The sequence below is a fragment of the Anabrus simplex genome, chromosome 1 (genome assembly GCF_040414725.1).
Source record: "Anabrus simplex isolate iqAnaSimp1 chromosome 1, ASM4041472v1, whole genome shotgun sequence".
NCBI lineage: Eukaryota > Metazoa > Arthropoda > Insecta > Orthoptera > Tettigoniidae > Anabrus > Anabrus simplex.
Window position 1 is genome coordinate 1,035,257,122 of NC_090265.1, and position 16,912 is coordinate 1,035,274,033.

Genomic DNA, 16,912 nt, shown 5'->3' on the forward strand with positions numbered 1-16,912 from the left:
GTTGTAGAACGACTTTGTAATTGATGACTACAGGATTCACCCATTGCATGAAAACAGGTGCAACGCAGATGATGCTTTTCGCTTTGTGGCTGCTGAGCTTCTTGGATCAACATCAACAGTGCAGGAAATCGGTGGTGTCTTGGTAGCGATCATGAAACATCTAAAATAGGATGCCACATTAATCCTGGTGTTCTCACTTCATCTTCATTGTCCAGATGAAGCGGAAACTGGGTTTGTCTTAGTGCTGGGGGGATGAATTCTAATATGTCAGGATGATTCGAATGGCATTTTCTTAATGGAAACTCACCTCTTTTGAGAAGGTCAGTGGGTTCATGTAGGAGAATACATGTATTATCGACCGTATTAGATCCACAGAGAGAGGCCGGGCTGAGTGGCTCAGACGGTTAAGGTGCTGGCCTTCTAACCCCAACATGGCAGGTTCGATCCTGGCTCAGTCCGGTGGTATTTGAAGGTGCTCAAATACGACAGCCCCGTGTCGGTAGATTTACTGGCACGTAAAAGAACTCCTGCGGGACTAAATTCCGGCACCTCGGCGTCTCCGAAGACCTTAAAAAGTAGTTCGCGGGACGTAAAGCAAATAACATTATTAGATCCACAGAGGAAATCGCCTGTATAGAACTCCCTCTTTAAATCCTCTGCAGCTCGAGGAAACCTGTGAGACTCGCCCTCAGCTAACTGATAGTGATCGAATTGCAAGGTATGGTGCTGATGCCGTACCATATGTGACGGTTGTTAGCGCATAGATTATGACTGACTGGTCCGGTGAGCTTCTCCACAAAATTCTCTGGAATCCGGTATCCTCTGGACGTACCTTCACTTACCTGTACATTTTACTTATGCCAGCTGTGAAGGCTATTTTATGCGTTCTGAATCGTAGAATAATGAACAGCAGGTCTTGCTATATTGTCGGCCCGACCCATCAAAAACTACTCGAGCCTTCGTAGTAGAACTCGATGATATGATGACTGAATGATGAGGTGAATAGTACAATTGCCCTGCATTCTGTTGCACGCTTATTACATTATTCATATGACCAAGATCTTCATACTCTTGAAGGAAGTCGTTAGAAGCAGCGCGTAGTTCAGACCGCCTTCGCCTTTGTAGACGACGCTCCAATTACTGCAGTCTAATGCTGGCATGTTAATGAGTTACGCAGTTGACGGTCATCGTTGCGATAGGGTAGGCGAACTATATACCTACGCGTGTCGTCTCTGCTGACATTTTGTTGGAAGTGTTTCTCACATTGGAGTTCCTCTTTCGTTGTGGGATTCTGACATAGTTCTTCAATTGGGCCGATGACCTTCGATATTAGGCCCCTTAAAACAAAAAGCATCAGTTCTTCATTTTCCCAAAATCTCTGAAGCTTCTCGTCCCGACTGACGTTTCTTCTCAAAAAGAAGGTCCTTTGGTGTTGCTGTGGAGAGCTCGTTAATTTCTGTATCTGAACCCTTCCAGAGAGGATGTATCCTAACTCCATATCTTGAAGAATTGGGTAGTAACCTGTTCTTGTAAGTTTGTCTGGCCGCAATAGTAGTCCAAAAAGTTCCGCGCCGATGAGAAAATCAATCCTGTCAGGTTAGCAGAACTTATCATCTGCAAATGCTACATCATTTGTTAGGTTCCGTCCTTCAGTACTGATAAAAGTTGACGGAATATCACCAGTTATCCTCTGAAGTACCTAACAGTTGATATTAGCCGATATTCGCCTTGAAGCTTGATACGTTAGAATGTACTTCGACATTGACGCTGTGAGTGGTATGTGATTCCACATTATTTATTCCGTGGATATGAATGACGTGTCGAGCCGTTCTAGGTTAAGTAACCGAACCATGGAGTCGGTTATGAAGTTCGTTTGCGAACCGAGGTCCAACAGGCTCGACTGGGATGTAGCATACCCTTACGATCTTTCATTTTCACGATAGCATTTGAGAGAAGAATATGAGTGGTCGGATTCACCTTTAAAGCGCAGTAACTGCTAGTTGACCTCTCTCCATTGCGAGTGTGTGCTAAAGCGTTACTGGTGGTAGTCGGTTGTCGTGAAACTGAAGTGCGATGATTATGAGCACCGGTAGTTGCAGGTTCCTGAAGATCATCCTACAACTACTAGACTGCTAAGCCTTCTGATCATGCGAAAACTTCATGCCATTAAAACGTGTTTATTATGCTTCACAAACTCGTTCCTATCTTGAACACTTAATTGCATAAATGAAGAATATTTATACAGGTAGCTTTGTTGACAATAAGAGCAGACATTGTCACTAATGGCTACAAACGTGCTAGAGCGTCTTAACTAGTTTGTTGGATTTTGGAGTGGCTTTAGCAGTCTTGTGGTTAGCGCTAATGTGCGTCTTAGATGTGTGATTGGCTTGACAGAGTTCCAGAGCCTGACATATGGCGTCGAGGAATGATAGAAACTCCTCTATGTTTGGAATTTCTTGTGAATTAGTTTGTATTTCCCACAACTTCCTTGTAGTGGAGTCGACACTGTCTAGTGTCAGCTGAGCTAGCAGTACTCCGTGAAGTTGCGTCTTAGGGCAAGAGGTTTTTACCGCATTGAGATTACGTCTCATATGATTGACAAACTGTCGCAGTTCTGAAGGAGAATATTTGCTGACACGACAGTAATTCAGCCGCGTACTTTGCAACTATTAATTTAGGATTGTTTACCGATGGTTTACTGAACCCCAAGGTATAGAAAAATTGCGATTAATTATTGTGAGATTTTGTAACGACTTATAAGGTTCTGCTTTCAACGAAGACAGTAAATAATGCAATTTCTGCACATCTGACTGAGATTCATTGAAAACTATCAAGCTATCAAATGTATCACGGAACTGAATCCATATCCGGCAGGGGAGATTGATAGTAGGCAGGCGTACGCTGTTGTTACTAGAAGCAGAAGTAGCGGGTGCAGAATTACGGTCTCTACTTGAATTGGGATCAGAAGATGCCGACCTTAAAAGTGCAGCCATCTTAACCTTAAGTTCATAGAAGGAATTTTCAAAATCATCCCTGTCTACGCCATGATCTTGACCGTCAGCGTATAGTTCAAGCTCAGACTGCAATTTGTCATACTTTTGCCATATATCTGTCATTTGATCTAGACGGCTACGAATGTGCTCTAGATTTTGGCTCCCTTGGAACGTTTTAACGAAGCTCACGATTCGTTTTAGGCTGGCTTTGGCCAAGCCTCTTTACTTAACTCACAATTTACGCTGAGTTTCATCCATTGTGTGTACAATTAGAAACAGGAAATAAATGATAAGCCTGAAATGTGATATGTCTAACTGACCGGTGGAGACACGAACCAAGTATTGTCGTTGTGTCACTGCAACTGCAGCTCTTCATTTACTGTGGCAGTTCACAGACATAAGCTGTATCAACACTTCACCTTTCAGTAACTTTCGAACCACACGTACGCACGTTATTGAACATAGTTTATTCTCACTGGCAGCGCACTGACATCCGGCCCGGAGGTGACCAAATGAAGGGGTGGGCCCTTTACCGTTATTAAACACTCATCAAATTTAAAAAAATGATTTATTACACTACAGTTGCCTGAGCTCCAAGTTTATATTTATATTTTAGGATTCCCATGTTTATGTATAACCTCTGTTGCTATGTTAATAGTTACGGCCAAAGAACTTCCTTTTGCTATGTCCCTGGTCCAAGCACGGTTCCGTTACCTAGGTGCGGCCTTGATACTACCCTGAGGGTGCTGCTCTCTGAAGAAAAGTGTCCGAGTACGTCCTTTAGGGAGAACGGCAGCTATGAACAATAGGGCTATCACTCTTGTTTCTGTCCGACTCGTTGGCTGAATGGTCAGCGTACTGGCCTTCGGTTTAGAGGGTCCCGGGTTCGATTCCAGTTTCCCGAGGACTGGGTGTTTGTACTGTCCTCAACATCCCTGCAACTCATACACCACACGTAACACTATCCTCCACCACAATAACACGCAGTTACCTACACATGGCAGATGCCGCCCACCCTCGTCGGAGGGTCTGCCTTGCAAGGGCTGCACTCGGCTAGAAAAAGCCACACGAAATTTAAAAAAACCTCTTGTTTCTCACTCACTTAAACTTCTGGAGAAAATAACTGAAATAAGACACGGGAAAATAGTAGAGCCGTTATTGGTGGAGGAGCAAGACTACTTCAGAAGGAACTGAAGCACTACATACTGTTACGGGATTACCCGTGGAATACAGAGGTGAAAGAAGGTGCGGGCTGGAATGGGTCTATCCACAAAGCTGAGATATGAATTAAAATTGCATTAAAGGTTATATTTTCACATAAAATTTCAACAAATAACAACAAGTCAAAGCAGGTACAAGACCAGGAAAGCCAAGATTTAGAGACAATTTAACAATCTGGGCCTCATGCCCTAATTTTTACAATTTCTGAGCTCTCAGCTCACAACCACATATTTACCAAAGGGCAGAAAACCCTTTCATTCAAGGAGCCTTGGCTCCAAAAACCCTATCAGGGCTCCTAGAGGCACTTTTACCAGATATAAAAGAGCTGACCCGCTCTCAATTTTCTGAGCCTATCAAAGGCCACAACGGTCTTTACCATTAACTGCCCTCAAGGCACACTTACAAAGAAACAGGGTATCTTGTACCCAACCTACTGGGCCTTAGTAGAAAAATAACAGGTTAAGTCAATGGCCCCAAAATGCAAAATGAATGGAGGCGAGAATCTGCACTCCTACATGAAACTTCTAAAAACCTAAGAGGCACTAGGCCGATGAAAGAGGGGCTATTCCCAAACTATGGAGGTGACTCGTATACAGAATAAATTTAAGACATTAAGGAAGAGTAGAAAAACGGTTACGAAAACTTAGTCACCTCAAATCCCAAAATGAAGGGGAGCTCGTGAGGGTAAAGCACTCTCTATCCCCGATTTATAGTTAAAGATATGTGCAGTTTTATAAAAGCGACGGCAAATTACATGTTTGAAGATAGGTTACATAATAAAGGTTTCGGACCTTCCCCACAGGTTAAACTACTGAGCTAGCAAGTAATAAAAATGTTAAGCGGCCATTACCTTGTTGAAGAGCAGCTGCCTGATGAAAGGGGGCGCTTCCCGCCTCCTGCTACATGTCCATACACTAAGCTAAATGTTGATGATGTGGCCGAGAGACAAGAAAATCAGCAGTTTTTATACCCTCGAGGAAATTTCGAGACCTTTCAGGAATAAAACAGCCACACCCACAGGCTTTTATTGGCTGGCTAAAAGTTGCGTATCAAAATTGAAGAAGAAAGACACGATTAGTCAAAAATTAATTACAGAAATAATTGATTGGCTAACTTCAAAACTGGCGGAAAGAAAAGATGAATATTGCCAACCCACAAATGAAAGAACGAAATTTAATTATAGGAAAACTTGTGAGTACAAAATATCTTAAAAAAAGGTTCCTTCACTTCGCACCAGGGTGCATGGTCATATTTTTTTAGTAGAGACATCTATAAGGGAATGTCCACACTTCTTGATCAATGGAAAACAAAACAAGATGAAATTCACACATTACTGACAACTTTGTGATTACAAAATTTACGGTAGTGACATCTTCTGAGAAAACTAATGAATGGATGCAGTTTTTAAAGTTCAGGGTTTCTCCTGTAGAGGATCAATTGGCGCAAGATTTAAAATTGCGGCATAAGGGTGTACCGCCTGGTACACATACCTCAAATCTGATGTCAGAATTCTAACAGAGAAACACTGGGTTAATCTGTAACCGTGGCAGATGCGATCAGTGTTGACAACCCAACAGTCATTTAATAAACTAGGTCAACATCCATGATAAAGTAAGCTAAATCAGAACCGAGCCAAAAATTGATAGCGCTGCTTACCGGGTAGGCAATGAAAGTGTTCTTTGAAGTGTTCTTTGTTCTGTTCAAATAGTGAACTACTGTAACCGCAAACCGTGCGCAACATTCAGTTATGAGCACTGAATTAATCGTCGGGAAATACAGCCGATATAAACCTTTACGGAGAACAATCCCAATGATTGCATGTTGAAAAAAATCAGTTTAATGTATAATTTGGAATGCCATAAACTGATATATTCCTCCCCAGAGAAAACATAGATGGGTCATATAATAAGGGCAAAACCTAAACAAATGTGGAGGAAACTGTGCAGTCAGGTAATTCTACCCTGGAGAAAGAAAATATCCAAGCACCATGAAATAATTTCTGTAGAATACGGACATTTTGGCAATATATTTGGCGAGGTAACATACTTATTTGATTAAAGGTACAAGACTTCAGGTTAATATTCGTGCGATAGAAGCCATCGCAAATGTGCCGTGCTGGCCCATTAATGACCGGTATAATCGCCTGATTGTTCAATGCAGTCATCCAAACGTGCATGCATTGTGTCATGCAGGGGATGGAGTTCCATGCTTGTTGCACATGGTCGGTCAATACAGGGATGGTTAATGCCGGTTGTGGACGACGCTGGAGTTGTCGTCCAATGATATCTCATACGTGCTCGATTGGGGACAGACCGGGGGATCGAGCACGCCAAGGCAACATGTCGTCACTCTGTAGAGCACGTTGGGTTACAACAGCGGCATGGGGGCGTACCTTATCCTATTAGAAAACACCCCCGGATATGGCAGCACAACAGGTCGAATCACCAGATGGACGTAGACATCTGCAGTCAGGGTGCGTGGAATAACCACGAGTGCTCCTGCTGTCATAGGAAATTGCTCCCCAAACCAGAACTCCCGGTGTAGGTCCAGTGTGTCGATGCTGCAGACAGGTGGAATGCAGGCGCTCACCTGGCCTACTCCTAACCAACATACGGCCATCGCTGGCACCAAGGCAGAACCGGCTTTTATCGGAAAACACAACGGACCTCCACTCCATCCTCCAGTGAGCTCTCGCTAGACCCCACTGAAGTCGTAGACGGTGGCGGTTTGGGGTAAGTGGAATGCACGCCTCTGGGCGTCTCGCTCGGAGTTGTCCATCAAGTAACTGATTTCGAACAGTTCATTGCGTCACTGTGGTACCAACTGCCGCTCGAATTGCTGCTCCAGGTGCAGTCGGCTGCGCCACAGCCATACGCCGAATATGGCGGTCCTCCCTCTCGATGGTGCCACGGGGACGTCCGGAGCCCAGTCTTCTTGCGAGCGTACCTTCTCGTGATCACTGCTACCAGCACGCATGCACAGTGCAGACATTCCTGCCAAGTCGTCCTGCAATAGCGCGGAAGTAAAATCCGCCTACACGTAGTCCTATCATACAGCCTCGTTAAACCGCAGTGAGCTGTTTTTACTGTCCTCTTCGTCGTCTAAAAAGTCATTCTTGAGCCACTCACAGTCATTCCGTCCAATCTCACAGGGAACTAAGGCTCTCGCGCAGTACAGTCCGTATTTAAAGCAAACCTGATGTGCAAAGACCTGGAGCTACTACTAGCGCCACGCTAATGCGATTTTGGAAAATTTGAAACGTCATCTTTCAGATGTATAAACACTCCTACCAACGTTCGTTAATCTAGCACAACCCCTTCTTGATGTTCGGTTATTTTTTCCGCCAGTGTATATTGAATACTAGCATAACACAAGTTACGGCTACTTCGGGAGACTGCTGGGTTCGAATCTCCCGTCGGCCATTCTCGGAAATGGCTTTTCGTGGTTTCCTATTTTCATCGCCGTCGAATTGGCGGGATGATACCTTTCTAATGGCCATAACGACTTCCTTCTGATTCCTATCCCGCACAATTACACCTACCACCTCACACAATGGTGCATGTATCCCACCCATGAGGTGTACCGGTAAAGTAGCTAGAGAACGGGCGAGTCGAACTTGTTCCCGAACACTGCCGGCACCAAAAAGCCGTACGCTAAAAAAATGAAAACATTCAAGAGATAGTAGCATTTGTGCAGGTAATTTCGAGTTTCGTGAGATCATGTTACATAATCAAAGCATATTCCAGTATATAGAGGAATAAGCTTGGTGTTTTTAAAAGTAGGAAAGATCACATATGAAGGTAAAGTTAGAATTCAAGAGGACAAATTGTCGCAAATTTTCGTTCATAGGAAGAAGAGGTAGGGATTGGAATAATTCACCAAGGGAAATGTTCGATAAATTTCCGAATTCTCGATGATAAGGTCAGGTAAAGAGCCGACGGGCAATCTGACACCTGGCGACTTCCCTAAGTGCAGACTAGTGGTAAGGAAATGGCGTATGGCTTTAAGTGCCGGAAGTGTCCCGTGGACATGTTCGGCTCGCCAGGTGCAGGTCTTTTGAATTGACTCCCGTAGGCGACCTGCGCGTCGTGATGAGGATGAAATGATGATGAAGACGACACAGACACCCAGCCCCCGTGCCATCGAAATTAACCAATGCTGGTTAAAATTCCCGACCCTGTCGGGAATCGAACCCTGGACCCCTGTGACCAAAGGTCAGCACGCTAACCATTTAGCCATGGAGCCAGATCATGACTAATTGGTCGCGTGCGGCACGATGCTTAATCCACTCGGTCACTAATGGCACGATTTTGTTGTGGTTTCATCCGCCATGGTCGCTTCTGACACGTAAGGCTCCTTTCACACTACACGGTTTCGACCGTACGGCACAAAAATGAACGTACCCTCTTTTCCGTGGAGATGTTGCTTTCACACTACAACGATTTCTTGCCGTTGGGAGCTCAGTGCATGTCTTGATGCTAGTCATACAAGAGAGTCTTGGAATGGATCGTGAACAAATGATTGCGCTATGGTTATTTCATCGTCGCCGAAAGAGACAAAAACGAAATCCCCATCTTTGAGTGCATTCTATCAATCAGAGGAGAGAGGACGTGTGATTATTTTACACATTGTTTGTCGATCTTAGGTACGACGAAAATATTTTTTTAACTACTTCCGCTTGTCTGTTACCTCATATGACGAATTACACGGCAAACTCAAGGACGTTCTTAACTCGCAGCCTGTTTTCCATAGTATCCTTGTAAGAAATGGATGCGTTGGCCGTGCGGTAAATGTCGCGTTGCTGTGAGCAAGCATTTGAAGATAGTGGGTTCGAAGGGAAGATGGTTTTCCGTTGTTTCCCACTCTCACACCAGGCAAATGCTTGGGCTGTACCTTAATTAAGGCCACGGCTGCTACCTTCCCAAGCATAACTCCTTCCCATCCTTCCGTTGCCGAAAAACTGTGATGTGTTAGTGCGACGTTAAACAGTTAGGAAAAAATATGTCATATTAACTGTTTCTTAAGAGAAGTTCTTTTTATAGGAACAAAAAGTGCGTAGTAGTGAATATTATTCTTCTTTTCCTATCGCTTTTTCCACACCTGTGGGGTCGCGGGTGTGAACTGCGTAGCACATGTGGCCTTGGCTTTGTTTTACGGCCGGATGCCCTTCCTGACGCCAACCCTATATGGAGGGATGTAATCACTATTGCGTGTTTCTGTGGTGATTGGTAGTGTGGTATGTTGTCTGAATATGAAGAGGGGAGTGTTGGGACGGACACAAACACCCAGTCCCCGAGCCAGAAGGATTAATCAGAAGCGATTAAAATCCCCCACCCGGCCGGGAATCGAAACAGGGACCCTCTGAACCTAAGGGCAGTACGCTGACCATTCAGCCAACGAGTCGGATACGTCGTAGTGAATATATTTACACTATAATCTCGAATGTGGCATGAAGAAATTATTCCTTATAAAATTATGTCAAAAGGCAGCATCCCATACTTACGGTGAAAATGAAAAAATAAATGCTTTTTCTACACGCTTTTTAAAAATTCTTGTAAGACAGACTTGATTAATGAAGGGAAAAGTACTGTATGAATAAGTCAAAACATGTTAAGTATTCCCCTGTATCACCAACACCACTCAAATGCAAAAATATAATTTCACTTTAACAACACAAAATGAAAGATATTTTGGTTATGAGCAATTTTGCAAAATTCAAAATATTATCAAAGTTATAAACAAATGAATTTTATGCAGTTTTTGTTCATAAGCTTATAAACGTAAGTTGTAAAATAATGCAGTTCCCCGAAGAGTGAATTATTAAAATGAAAATGTGGCACACGAATGCCATACATTTTACACAGTACGTACCTCTTCTATTCGTACGGGCTGTTTGCTTTAATACCTCAACGCACTGCCAGAAAATAATAAACTGAAAGGGATTTTATTCACTGAATATATATTCAACAAAGCCTTCAGAAAACGTATATCAACTACATCTGTTTGCAACCGTGTTACCAAAATATACAGCTTATAATCAAGGAAAGCGCGCCCATAATCTTGCATCTTTTCTATTCGTACAAGCAACTTGAACACTTGAAATAAAGGGTTCCTGGAACATTTTAGTGTCTAGTGAAATGTCCCCTAGCGTTTATAGCTGTCTGTCAGCCCAAAAGATGTTCGATGGGATTTAAATCCGCAGGCCGGGAAGGTTTTCTAAGCTGCTTAGGAATATTCCAAATCAGCCATGTCTTATTGTCAGCAGTGTGTTTTGGGTCATTATCATGCTGGAACATATAAACAGGTGGCATCCCCATTTTTTCGGCACTCTATTTCATATTTGCCCTCAGGATTGTATTATACCCCTCCTTGTTCATTATTCCGCCAACGAAATGTATGTTACCCACACCTCTGGTTAACATACAGCCCCAAAACATTACAGACCCTCCATCGTATTTTACCGTTGAGAGTGTATTTGCCACATCACTGTCCGTACCAATTTTTCTCCATATTCTGTGGATGCCATCTGACCCGAAAAAGGTTTATTTATGTGTCATCAGACCAGATAACATCATTCCAAAATTCATTCTCCTTATTTATATGCTCCTTAGCGAATATCAGTCCAAGCCATCAGTTTTTTCTACTTACGTATGGCCTTTTCCGAGGGATTCTTCCACAGTACCCATGCAGATACAATATCCGTCGGATGTTGGAGTTGCTGATCTTCCTTCCATTTTCTTCCTCCGTGAGTTGCCTCAATACTGGTGGACTTAATTTGGAATGTGACTTCATCAGCCGAAATGCAAAACGTTCTTCCCTTTCAGTTAACCCTCAAGCACGCGCGCCAAATCTGAGGACGCAGACACACGCGTCGGGGCGCTTTCCACCCCACATATCATTGTATTGTAAAATACGAATTACTCTATTAATTGGATATTTTAAGATAGATTATGAACGAATGACTCTTTCTGCATGGATCCAGCCAGAAATGTACAAGAGCGGGGAGAGCACAGAAAAGGTATTTGTACACTTCACTAAGAAATAAAATGACCTGGGGTGGATTCCACCCCATACGCGTGTGTTTGAGGGTTAAACACTTTCTCCTGGGTTTCCTTGGCGTGTTCTTAATAATGCCATTGTATTTAAATTTATCTACCACATATTGCACTGTAGAATGTGTTCTGTTAAATATATGCCCAATCTTTCGTAATTAAAATCTTTTAAGTGTCAGTTAAGTATAGTGTACTTAAGCTCCGCACTTAACTCTGCACTCGTATCCATGTCCACCACGAAGGGGACTAACGTACTTGACCAGTCGTATGCCGTCCGTGAGACTTTTCCGTGCATCACAAACAAATGGTGCGCATCATCCTGTCCATGTGTACGAATACAACTGGTACACCCGTTTGTCGATGCCGGCACATTCATATCAAATCTCCCGACTTATATGTAAACAAGTATGGTTTTCAATAACGAATTATCATTGACAAACCATGTTTTTATTTAAATTTTTCAGTTGTTAATGTGAATATACGAGACTTGATAAGAAATTGAAGCCTGTACGAATAACAGAGACGCATACTGTATTTAAATAATCAACTTTTAACAAACATGTATAAACACTTTTATGTAATCGAGTCACCAAAAGATCTTTTCAATATTTTTTTAATAATTATAGTGAAAAATTTGGTTACTTCCAATTTTAAATAAATGACAGACTTTTAAGTCTAGCGCTGCACGTACACGCAGTTTAGCGTGAGCTGCCCACTACACCGCTATGAATTGACCATCCCATTTAATGCGTTAAGTTGTAAAAGGTACCGATCAAAATATATTTGAAAATGTTTTATTCGATTAAATGTATTCGATAACTATCAACATTTTATTTACTCCTGTACTTTTTGTTAAGAAGAACCCAAACCAACTCCTCACCACCACCGGAAAGAAATCCTGTGTACGCCCTTACGCCCTACGAACGCATGTTCCTTCCTCTCCAAGACATTTGATTTCCATTTCATATTTCTGATTCGTGCTCTACAGCGTGCATTTAACAAATTACCACGACATATCACCTCACACAACCTATTAACTAGTTCGTAGTTGTGGAACGTGTAGTACAAAATCTAGCAATAAAGATGTTTGTGGAATGGCCCTTTTATCTTGGCGTTACGATTTTGCATACCTTCATGATTTTAAGGGGCTGGTGAGCCGTTCTGTATAGGCTTCGAATCTTTGAAACATTCATGAAAATGAAAATCCACAGCCTGTTTCCAGTCATTCGACCGGGTCGGGAATGGAATGAGTGAAGGCCCCATCTAGCGATGAGGATAGGAATTTTGCCGGCTGCCGAAGCCTGTCGCACTCCTCTGGAGCAATGTTTAATGAATGAGAGATGAAGTTTGAAACATACATAAACAAACAAATACTTTTCACTTTAGCGTGCAATTTTTCCACCCTTCTTTTATTAGGAAGTACTGTATTATAAAAATCACTACAACTCTCATCGGAAGTGAAATAAGTATACAACTCGTTTTTCCTTAGATAAAATGTACGTAGATGTGTGTCGCTCATCCCTCCATTTAACGTTCATAATAGTGAAAACTCACGCGGCCGTAAAATAATGCCCTGTAATTTCATCTCACCCCATCCCCGACCCTGTATCAAGAAACTGTACTAAATGTGTTGACGTACAATAGAAAACTCATGCAGTCATTTTCAAAATCGGAACATTCGGCGTATGGTTTACCATTCGCACCGTACGAGGAAAACATTTGAAAATTCCCTGTATATCTGAAGTATTTCAGTCCACTCCGGAGTGATTCCCCGAAAGAAAATAATTAGTGGAATCCATGCCTGTAAAAGACACAGTCTGCTTTTTAGAAGCGGCAGGTATATAGTCTATGAAAGAAGTAGACAGCGCCGGTGTGAGAAGGTTGAAATAGGTCATGTGTCGTATGATAAGGCAAATGTGGTCGAGGAGCGATGTAGTGTTTGGCCTTGGGGGCGGCTTACACGAGCTGCACAGACCAGATTGTTATGGATTATGTGAAATAGTCTACGACTACACCGTTCGCTCGTCTTATCACCTACAGCTCAGTTGCTCAGGGCCAGGCCTGTAGGCCGCATTGCCGCTAACTTTGTCCGTGTCAGGCTCCGTACTCAACGAGGTGTCCTTCACACTTGGCATTGCAGGTAAGTACTACATGTCATTCCCTTCATTAGCGTCAACAGAAGTGTCTGTTTAAGGAGAGCATCGATTCCTTATATTTATATGAAAAACATCTTTTTGGCTCTTTTCTTTGCCACAAGTAATGTCAGTTTAAAAAAAAAACATTGGTAGTGCAAAAATTAGAAAAATCGATATGAAAGTTCACGATTAAGAAAAACAGGTAAATGGAGTGTAAACACACTTGATGCAGATGCGTGAATGCATATACCATAATTAGGACGGAATAATATTTTAATTATCTTCGAAATACAAAGCATGAATTTTTGAATAAGAAGATTAGAAGAGGTGAAAATAATTAGGTACGCATAAGTAGTTTTACCTTATTTGTTTTGTTAAATCGTGAGTTAACTTGGTACATCTGTTCCTCGTGGTTCCAATTTATTATGATCAATAATACTCAAATATATACAACTTAGAGTATGTACTTTTGTGCATAATACAAAATAATTACTGCGCAACTATTGTTATATTTTAAATAATCGCTTTTGCCTAATTTTCTGAACAGAAAGTACAAGAAATTATTAGTAATGCTCTTCATGAAAATAAATAATAGGCTCTCAAACCTGTTTATATGCAGCTATAAAGCATACAAGAGGGCCTACTGTAAAAATACCAACAAATTATTTTATAATATACTAGCTGAAGTACCCGGCAAACCCCGGGTTTTTATACTTACTCTTAACATTTGTAGGCCCTATTACCTGTTAATTATGTGTTAAGTTATTTTTGTAGATTTATTGCGACATTCATTGCTATTTTATGAACTATTTTATAGTTTTAGAGTTATTTTAGTGTGTTTAATTTTAGTTTCAGTTTGATATTCTTTTGTTTCGCTTTATACTTTGTCCTTATGGCAGCCCAGATTGTCTGGGGAGCAGTTAATCCTTTCCAATAAATAATATAAGTGATAACCGTATGTATTAAGTCGTTGCGCTATAGATAAGATGTACACGATTCCACCTGTCATTGAGACAAACATCAATCGGTCTAGAGACCCCGAAAACTGCGGATTCAACACAAACTCTCGGTCATTTTGGACATTTTCTTTTCTTCTTTTTACCCCTTCTCAAACCCCACCCCAACGCCGAACGTCGGACTTAAACGGCATCCGGAGTGTCACTGTTTATCTCAAGAGACCACGAAAACTATGGATTCGACGCTAATATTGTTCATTTTCGATTATTTTTACATGTCACCCCCTCCTCATTTCCATCCGTAGGGGTGCTGAGGGGTGTCTTATCCCCACAGTGATTTTTCCCCCCATAGTACGTGTTTAGTTGAGAGATATGGTGGAACATACATACATACATACATACATACATACATACATACATACATACATACATACATACATACATACATACATATTCTCAGTCATTTTCGACTTTTCCTTACTCGCACCTTTTTGGACTTAAGTGACATCCAGATTATCACTATTCATCTCATCGACGCCGAAAAGTATGGATTAGACAATAATATTGGTAGTTTTCGAAAATTTGTACTTATCACCCATTCCCCACCCCGTTCCCAGGGGGTGCTATGGGCGTTTTACCCCCGCAATATTTCTCTTTTTTTTTCGAGCAAGTGGCCACGCTATCAGATTGCATTCGGGAGATAGTGCGTTCTTACTCCACTGTCGGTAGCCCTGAAGATGGTTTTCTGTGATATCCTATTTTCACACCAGGCTGTTTCTTAAGACCACGGTCGCTTTCTTCCCACTCCTAGCCCTTTCCTATCCCATCGTCGGCATAAGATCTGTCTGTGTCGGCGCGACGTAAAGCATTGTTTTTCAGGTAGGGGTAACTGGTATGTGTATTAAGTTTGGTTGAAATTGCTCCATGCGTTCTGGATCTATGGTGAAAAACCCACATTTGTATATATTGTTGTTGTTGTTGTTGTTGTTCGGGTCATCAGCCTGTAGACTAGTTAGATGCAGTGGCCTGTGCTAACCTTTTCATTTTTACGTAACTATTACATCCTGCATATACTTTAATTTATGTCATATTCATCCCATGGTCTACCCCTGCCGTTCTTACTGCCAACACTCCCCTCAAAATCCAACTGAATAAGTCCTGGGTGTCTTAAGAAGTGCCCTATCATTCTCTCTTCTCTTCTCTTCTCTTCTCTTCTCTTCTCTTCTCTTCTCTTCTCTTCTCTTCTCTTCTCTTCTCTTCTCTTCTCTTCTCTTGTAGATTTCAATTTTTATAGAAAAAGAAAGAAAATATAGCATTACTGAACTTGTGTAGATTTTCCCAATGAAAAGGAAACTATATTTATATCGCGCATGGGCTGCAGTAGTGGCACAACTCAAAAAATCAAGTTCTGAGATAATTGAGTACAAAGTTTTCCTTTGCACTGAAATGCATAAATCATAGATTAATTTGTGGAACAAAAGAGCAAGTGGTACCAAATGGCTCAGTAATAATTCAGTTAATAAAAATGTTACTTAAAAATTACTCCTTCATTTCTCTTGCCGTAGTCATGTCCTAGATCTTTTGAGATGTGTCACATTTGCTGCAATGCCTGTTTTATTTATTTTTTTTTTGTTTAGAGATCATGTAGGAATATCTTGGGAGTTCACGCTTATAATATTGAAACAAATTTAAGGACAAATTTAAGAACAATAACTCCGATTTCGTATTTTTTGAGTTATGCCACTATTGCAGCCCACGAGTGACATGTATATAAATTTTATTTATTTTTGGCAAACAAATTAAATACTAAGTTCTAGGCACTGAGTAATAATGCAGTATTATTTTCATACTTTTGAACTAATAATCTATATAAATAAAATCATAACGACCGTGTATCTGTACATTGACTATTTTGGCGAAATTTTCATTCAGATATCCGTTTCAGGTGTAATAGTGACCATCAGCTTTTTTTTTCTTCTTTTAGCTTTGGTGTCTATTTGTTTGTCTGAGTTCTTATAACTTGAAAACTACTGGATATATTTCTACCAATCTTCACATTTAGAATACACCTGTCCTTGGATAGGTTTTAGGGCCAATATTGTTAAAATATCCCTGAATTGCTTGGGGGTTTACGCGAAACCAAACCGTGATTTTGCACCCCCACAAAATATACGAAACCAAACTTAATGGAAATCTACCTGCCTTAATGGAAATCAGTTTCTAAAACATTTTCTCATATGCATCATTTCGATACGAGGATTCGTAAGGGAGATATCTTTAACGGACCGTTTTTTAGTCTAACTTCGAGCGGAGTTAGCCTAAAAGCCGATCCGTGTAAAGCATATTTCTTATAACTGCAAAACTACTGGAAATATTTTAACCAAACTTCATATTTACCATCCCCCTGTCCAAAGGTAACTTTAAGCTCCATGGCATTTCAAATGTCCGGAGTGGACTGGGTCTATTTTTTAGGAAACCGAAACTAACTTTACTCTCCCACAAAATATACCAGATCAACCTGAATGGGAATCAACCAGCCTTGATGAAAATCCATT

The 16,912-nt window shown here is 41.4% G+C and overlaps 1 protein-coding gene across 4 annotated transcripts in view; it reads left to right on the top strand.

Moving 5' to 3' along the window:
- LOC136875814 (uncharacterized) overlaps positions 1-16,912 on the top strand; it is a 314,781-nt gene that overhangs the window by 44,920 nt on the left and 252,949 nt on the right. Inside the window, exon 1 of one of the 4 annotated variants that reach the window (XM_067149436.2) lies at positions 13,304-13,406. The exons of 2 other annotated variants lie outside the window; for them this stretch is intronic. The gene's annotated coding sequence lies outside the window, so the exon portion shown is untranslated. Of the gene's footprint in view, positions 1-13,303; positions 13,407-16,912 lie in introns of those variants that run through there. One more of the 4 variants, XR_010860522.2, reaches the window with a different exon arrangement.